Below are 9,212 nucleotides of genomic sequence, written 5' to 3' on the forward strand. Positions count from 1 at the left end.
TGGGAGTTTGAGTATTTCTGCCTCTCCGTACTCTCTCTCTAAAACGTCTCTCCATACTCTCTCTAATACGTCCGTAGCGTCTATGTAATTTGTACATACACATCTAAGCATGGCAATAAGCACATGTTTGCGTGTGCGTCCATAGACCAAGGAAGGTATAAACATCTCAAGTGAATTCACAGCGCTGTAGTTTGTCTGCACACCGTAGAGGGCTTTTTTACATCTGCAATTGAGTGATTTTTTAATTTTCTTTCTTTCCTTTGTTTTCTTGATGAAACACCGAATATTGTAACAGCATATAAAATTCTATACATCCACACCTTTTTTGTAATGCAAATTGACTGATTTGTGCGGTAATTCTCGTTTTCCAAAAAGAAATTGAGTCACTTGACTGCGCAATTGAGTGGAATGACTGCGCACTGCAAATAAACAAAACCATGGTGAATTGTCAAGGTATGACTCTATTTTAATTGGTCTATGGTGCGTCTTGAAAAACAAACGGTAAAAAGTTCAACAGAAAACTTGTCTGATGGGCAAGCCTTAACACATTTACGTTCTTTTCGCTGAAGAGTGCACAGGCTCATATTACAGTTTCGTTGTGAATAATAAACATAGATGGTGGGTGAGTTAAATTGGTGTTTTTTGTACATTCGCTTTCAGATGAAGAAGACGGAACAATTACCGTAATGATCCTTGATTGCAAAAAAAATTGGATAAATGGACACGGCGATACGATTATAATTTTTTGGTCTTAGAAATTAGAGGCTTTTTTCTTAAGTGAAAGTCACACTATATGATTATTAAATTACTTAATTTTTCAATAAATATTATTTCCTACTGTACGAGTATATAAATCCTATTTCAAAGATCTTAACAAAAAATAATACACTACCAATGACTACACTCAAATGCAATAATTGGTTGGGTTTCATTAATATAACGTTTGTGTCCATTTATACAACGTTCGCCTTTCATTCATACAATGAAAAAACTGGGTTCGTACAATGAATGATTTTCGTTCATACAACGTATAAGCTGCATCCATACAATGATTAAATTTCATTAATACAACGAATAATATTCGTTAATACAACGAAAAGGCTACGTAATAGCAACGTAATTATTCGTTAATACTACGAAATGTATTCCATAAAGGGTTTCGTAAATATAACGTAAAATTACGTTGTTATAACGAAATGCTACGTTGGCTGACTTTTAATGAAGAATTTCGTTAATACAACATAGAAATTCATCGTATTAACGAAACTTTTTCTACCAGTGTGGGGTTTTTGATGTCAAAAGCGGGAATTAATTCGAAGTAGTTTTCCCTGTTTATAGTTTTAACTTTTTTCGGCCAAATTCACTAAAAGACATAAAACCAATCAAATTTTAAATATTTTTTAGTCCACTTTTTATTTGTTTTCCATTAGTTAATTTGCAACAAAAAAAGAGAATGAATATCTGCTTTTTGATCTGATTCTTAACAATTATTATCATCATCATCACAATCATCATCGTCAGTAAAATTACTATATGGATCATTATCATCAACACTGGCATTTTGATCACCATCAAGATTTGACTCAAATATCAACATTTGAATTGCTTCCATAGGCAAATTGTGGGGTTTCTTCTCTTTTAATTTCTCATTTCTGATATAACTGGATCCGAAGTATGTTAATTAACAGTATTTTAAATATCTCTTCATTTGATTTTTCCATAGAACATTTTCGCAAAAAATGCTCTCTAAAATTTTTAAAATCTTTGTTTCGAGCTTCTTGCGCTTCTTCCGACAACTGTCCAATCGGAAGTAAAGCGTGGTTAATTATTTCTGCTCCAAGTAATAAATATTTGTGCACGGTTGGGGACATATAGTACCAGGGGTTGAAAAATGTATTTCCATTTAATTTCAAAATGTGCAAAAAAGTGCAGACAACTTTTTCATCTATGCTTTCAAAAGAGTTTATTGTTTTAGAAAAAATAAACTTTTTTACTTAATTTGGCTTTATTCACAACTATTTGTCGACATATTTCTCGAAATCCTCTAATTTAAAGACTTACGAGCGAAACTAAATTTCAAATAATAACACAAGTCACATATAAAAACAAAAAACACAATAATAATCTTACTAACCTGAGAATGAAGGTTCCATTATAAAAATTTTTTCGGTTCTCCTAAATTTCATTTTTCAATTAATTCCCATTTTTGGTATCAAAAATCCCAATGTGGATCGGTTTATATGGGGGCTATATATAATTATGGACTGATATGAACCAATTCCTGCATGGTTGTTGGATACCATATACTAACATCACGTACCAAATTTCAACCGAATCGGATGAATTTTGCTGTTCCAAGGGGCTCCGGATGTCAAATTTGTGGATCGGTTTATATGGGGCCTTTATAAATTTATTGAACGATTTCGACCAGTTTTTGAATGGGTGTTTGAGGCCATATATTAACACCACGTACCAAATTTCAACTGAATCAGATGAATTTTGGTCTTCCAAGAGGCTCCTGAGGTCAAATTTCAGCCGGATAGGATGAAATTTGCTTAGAGGCTCCGCAAGCCAAATCGGGGGATCGGTTTATATGGGGGCTATATATAATTATTGACCGATGTGGACCAATTTTTCCATGGTCATTAGAGACCATATACTAACAACATGTACCAAATTTCAACCGGAGCGGATGAAATTTGCTTCTCTTAGAGGCTCCGCAAGCCAAATCAGGGGATCGGTTTATATGGGGGCTATATATAGTTATGGACCGATGTGGACCAATTTTTCCATGGTTGTTAGAGACCATATACCAACACCATGTACCAAATTTCGGCCGGATCGTATGAAATTTGCTTCTCTTAGAGGCTCCGCAAGCCAAATCGGGGGATGGGATTATATGGGGGCTATATATAGTTATGGACCGATGTGGACCAATTTTTGCAAGGTTGTTGGAGACCATATAACAACACCATGTACCAAATTTCAGCCGGATCGGATGAAATCGGGGGATCGGTTTATATGGGGGCTCTATATAGTTATGGACCGACGTGGACCAATTTTTGCAAGCCAAATTTGGAGGTCCGTTTATATGGGGGCTATACGTAAAAGTTGACCTATATGGCCTATTTGCAATAGCATCCTACATCAATAACAACTACTTGTGCCAAGTTTCAAGTCGATAGCTTGTTTCGTTCGGAAGATAGCGTGATTTCAACAGACGGACGGATGGACGGACGGACTTGCTCAGATCGACTTAGAATTTCACCACGACCCAGAATATATATACTTTATGGGGTCTTAAAGCAATATTTCGATGTGTTACAACACGCAGGGGCTCTATATAGTTATGGACCGACGTGGACCAATTTTTGCATGGTTGTTAGAGACCATATACTAACGCCATGTACAAAATTTTAGCCGGACCGGATGAAATTTGCTTCTCTTAGAGGATCGGCAAGCCAAATTTGGAGGTCCGTTTATATGGGGGCTATACGTAAAAGTTGACCTATATGGCCTATTTGCAATAGCATCCTACATCAATAACAACTACTTGTGCCAAGTTTCAAGTCGATAGCTTGTTTCGTTCGGAAGATAGCGTGATTTCAACAGACGGACGGATGGACGGACGGACTTGCTCAGATCGACTTAGAATTTCACCACGACCCAGAATATATATACTTTATGGGGTCTTAAAGCAATATTTCGATGTGTTACAACACGCAGAGAAGAAACATGATTGTCACAATCATATTCGAAGAGCAAAATAATATGATATTTTTGCGGCGACCATGTAACATTTTAACCTGCAACCATGTTGGATCAGTGAACATGGTTCTAAGAAAAATGTAATTGTCCTCATCTAAAATGTTATTATATTGATAAAAAGAATTTTGTTTGAATGAAAAGACAATGGTCACGATTTAAAATGTTATGATATTTATTCAAAATGTTTTTCTTCTAGTTAAAAGAACATGATCACAACCTAAAATGTTTTGATCTTTATGAAAAAACTTTTTTCATCGTTGAAAAAAGGACGCCACTTGAGAAAAGAAAACACAAAAATAACTTTATTTATTTGTTTTTATTTATTTATAAACTAATTCATTGTTTATTTGTATTTATAATGCCGTTCAAGCAAACATCATATATTTTTACACACTCTATTTTATTTCAATTTCAACAATAAGTAATTATTCCATATTTACATCGTGCCCATCAAATGTACAAACGCAGACATCATGTAACTGCAAATAAAAATAAATGATACCATATAGCAAAATCCAGAACAAAAAACAGGTACATTTTTTCAATTACACTTTCCTTTTTTGTCTTCACATAAAACCAAGTGTCACTTCTGAATAAATAAATTAACACAAAACACAGTAAATCCGTATTCTCCGTCCATTCCAAGAAACAATCAACACACGACTAACGCGCAAAATGAAAATCGTGTGTACATGCTCAATGTTTTTATAAAATTCTTTTCGCTGGAAAAAAGTTAAAAAATTAAATGGTCACGAAAAAAATGTAAATGGTCTTTATGGCCATGTAATGGTTCTAGACATGTCTATACTTAACCTATAAAAATACTTTTTTCCCTGCAAAAAAGTAAAAAAATTGAATGGCCAGGTACATGATTTTCCCGACCATGTAATGGTCTCAAATTCTATCATTTAAATAATAGAACATGTTTGCGGCATTTACATTTTTCTCCGCTCGAAAACTATTTTTACAAAGACAAAATACATGGTTTTCGCGACAATTACATACTCTATATAAGCATTAAATGGATGCGGCAACCATGTCCAAACATGTTTTTTCTATGCGTGAAACGGTGGTGGGTATAAAAATGGGAAACATTTTAATCTGAACCAATTTTGAGGCAACTTCGCAAAAGTATATTTATGATTTATCGGTCGATAGATGTGTATTAAAAATAAAGAAAAATTTGAGTCACTTTTACAAGGAAAATGTGGGTATTTTGGCCATTTTTGCCCAAATCGGAAAACATATATACGGAAGCTATATAGAAATCTGAACCGATTTCAACCAAATTTGGCATGCATACTTAGTATTTTAATTCTACTCCCTGTGCAATTTCACATAAATCGGACTACAACTTTGACCTCTGTGGTCATATGACGGAAAATCGGGCGAAAGATATATATGAGAGCTATATCTCAATTTGAACCGATTTCAATCCAATTTGGCACACCTGACTATAGTACTAATTATACTCCTAGTGCAAAATTTCAACCAAATTGAGCTAAAACTCTGGCTTCTGGGGCCATATGTGTCCATATCGGGCGAAAGATATATATGAGAGCTATATCTCAATCTGAACCGATTTCAATCCAATTTGGCACACCTGACTATAGTACTTATGGTTCTCCTGGTGCAAAATTTTAAGCAAATTGGGGTAAAACTCGGGCTTCTGGGGCCATATAAGTCCATATCGGGCGAAAGATATATATGGGAGCTATATCTAAATATGAACCGATTTCAATAAAATTTTGCACACATGACTATACGACTAAGTGTTATGATTGTACAAAATTTCAAGTAAATAGGTATAAAACTCTGGCTGCTGGGTCCATATTAGTGCTTATCGGGCGAAAGATATATATGGGAGTTATATCTAAATCTGAACCGATTTCTTCCGAAATCAATAGGGTTCTATTCTGACCCAAAACAGGAACTTTTGCCAAATTTGAAGTCGATTGGACTAAAACTGCGACCTAGACTTTGATCACAAAAATGTGTTCACAGACAGACAGACGGACGGACGGACAGACGGGCATGGCTATATCGACTCTGTTCCACAGGGTATTATAAGAAATAAAATATAGAAATAAAATTTTGGCAAAATTTTCTATAAAAATGAAATTTTGGCAAAATTTCCTATAAAAATGAAATTTTGACAAAATTTCCTATAGAAATAGAATTTGACAAAATTTCCTATAGAAATAAAATTTTGACTAAATTTCCCATAGAAATAAAATCTTGAGAAAATTTTCTATAGTAATAAAATGTTGACAAAATTGAGCATAAGAATGAGATTTTGATAAAATTGTCTATACTAATCAAATCTAGACAAAATTTTCTATAGAAATAAAATTTTGACAAAGTTTGATAAAGTTCACCACTGTGGTATCACAATAGACTGAATAGTCTAAGAACCTGATATATCGGGCTGCCACCTAACCTAACCTTCTATACAAATAAAACAAGTAAGGAAAGTCTAAAGTCGGGCGGGGACGACTATATTATACCCTGCACCACTTTGTAGATCTAAATTTTCGATACCATATCACATCCGTCAAATGTGTTGGGGGCTATATATAAAGGTTTGTCCCAAATACATACATTTAAATATGTCTCGATCTGGACAGAATTCTACAAAATCTATAGACTCAATATTTAAGTCGGCTAATGCACTAGGGTGGAACACGATGTTAGTAAAAAACAAGTAAGAAAGTCTAAAGTCGGGCCGACTATTTTATACCCTGCACCACTTTGTAGATCTAAATTTTCGATACCATATCACATCCGTCAAATGTGTTGGGGGGGTATATATAAAGGTTTGTCCCAAATACATACATTTAAATATCACTCGATTTGGCCAGAATTTGATAGACTTTTGCAAAATCTATAGACTCAAAATTTAAGTTGGCTAATGCACTAGGGTGGAACACAATTTTAGTAAAAACAAGTAAGGAAAGTCTAAAGTCGGGCGGGGCCGATTATATTATACCCTGCACCACTTTGTAGATCTAAATTTTCGATACCATATCACATGTGTTGGGTGCTATATATAAAGGTTTGTCCCAAATACATACATTTAAATATCACTCGATTTGGACAGAATTTGATAGACTTTTACACAATCTATAGACTCAAAATTTAAGTTGGCTATTGCACTAGGGTGGAACACAATGTTAGTAAAAAATAAATATGGGAAACATTTAAATCTGAAGCAATTTTAAGGAAACTTCGCAAAAGTTAATTTATGATTTATCGCTCGATATATATGTATTAGAAGTTTAGGAAAATTAGAGTCATTTTTACAACTTTTCGACTAAGAAGTGGCGATTTAACAAGGAAAATGTTGGTATTTTGACCATTTTTGTCGAAATCAGAAAAACATATATATGAGAGCTATATCTAAATCTGAACCGATTTCAATCAAATTTGGCACACATGACTATATTACTAATTGTACTTCTAGTGCAAAATTTCAACCAAATTGGGCCAAAACTTTGGCTTCTGGGGCCATATAAGTCCATATCGGGCGAAAAATATATATGGAAGCTATATCTAAATCTGAACCGATTTCAATCAAATTTGGCACATATGACTATACTACCAATTGTACTCCTTGTGCAAAATTTCAAGCTAATCGGGATAAAACTCTGGCTTCTGGGTCCATATAAGTGCATATCGGGCGAAAGATATATATGGGAGCTATATCTAAATCTGAACCGATTTGAATAAAATTTGGCACACTTAGCTACACTACTAATTGTACTCCCTGTGCAAAATTTCAACCAAATTGGGCCAAAATTCTGGCTTTGAGGACCATATTAGTCCATATCGGGCGAAAGATATATATGGGAGCTATATCTAAATCTGAACCGATTTCAATCAAATTTTGCACACTTGACTATACTACTAATTGTACTCCTAGTGCAAAATTTCAACCAAATTCGGCCAAAAATCTGGCTTCTGGGGCCATATAAGTCCATATCGGGCGAAAGATATATATGGGAGCTATATCTAAATCTGAACCGATTTCAATAAATTTTTGCACACTTGACTATACGACTAAGTGTTATGATTGTACAAAATTTCAAGCAAATCGATATAAAACTCTGGCTGCTGGGTCCATATTAGTGCATATCGGGCGAAAGATATATATGGGAGTTATATCTAAATCTGAATCGATTTCTTCCAAAATCAATAGGGTTCTATTCTGATCAAAAACAGGAACTTGTGCCAAATTTGAAGTCGATTGGACTAAAACTGCGACCTAGACTTTGATCACAAAAATGTGTTCACAGACAGACGGACGCACATTGGGGTTTTTGATACCAAAAATGGGAATTAATTGAAAAATGAAATTTAGGAGAACCGAAAAAATGTTTATAGTCGGTAAAAGTACACAAAATTCCACATCACTAGCGCAAAAATTGTGTCTTTGACAAGTACCGTTGTGTCACTATATATGTTTGAAGTTGGAGTTATTTTACGTTTTCCTTGCGTGCGATATAAATGTAAATTATTGGTGTCTTAAAAATTAGTTTTGAGTGTTTTCTAAAGCGATAATTAAAAAAAATAATAATGGAACCTTCATTCTCAGGTTAGTAAGATTATTATTGTGTTTTTTGTTTTTATATGTGTTATTATTTGAAATTTAGTTTCGCTCGTAAGTCTTTAAATTAGAGGATTTCGAGAAATATGTCGACAAATAGTTGTGAATAAAGCCAAATTAAGTAAAAAAGTTTATTTTTTCTAAAACAATAAACTCTTTTGAAAGCATAGATGAAAAAGTTGTCTGCACTTTTTTGCACATTTTGAAATTAAATGGAAATACATTTTTCAACCCCTGGTACTATATGTCCCCAACCGTGCACAAATATTTATTACTTGGAGCAGAAATAATTAACCACGCTTTACTTCCGATTGGACAGTTGTCGGAAGAAGCGCAAGAAGCTCGAAACAAAGATTTTAAAAATTTTAGAGAGCATTTTTTGCGAAAATGTTCTATGGAAAAATCAAATGAAGAGATATTTAAAATACTGTTAATTAACATACTTCGGATCCAGTTATATCAGAAATGAGAAATTAAAAGAGAAGAAACCCCACAATTTGCCTATGGAAGCAATTCAAATGTTGATATTTGAGTCAAATCTTGATGGTGATCAAAATGCCAGTGTTGATGATAATGATCCATATAGTAATTTTACTGACGATGATGATTGTGATGATGATGATAATAATTGTTAAGAATCAGATCAAAAAGCAGATATTCATTCTCTTTTTTTGTTGCAAATTAACTAATGGAAAACAAATAAAAAGTGGACTAAAAAATATTTAAAATTTGATTGGTTTTATGTCTTTTAGTGAATTTGGCCGAAAAAAGTTAAAACTATAAACAGGGAAAACTACTTCGAATTAATTCCCGCTTTTGACATCAAAACCCCACTGTG

The sequence above is a fragment of the Haematobia irritans genome, chromosome 5, assembly GCF_050003625.1.
Source record: "Haematobia irritans isolate KBUSLIRL chromosome 5, ASM5000362v1, whole genome shotgun sequence".
Taxonomy (NCBI): domain Eukaryota; kingdom Metazoa; phylum Arthropoda; class Insecta; order Diptera; family Muscidae; genus Haematobia; species Haematobia irritans.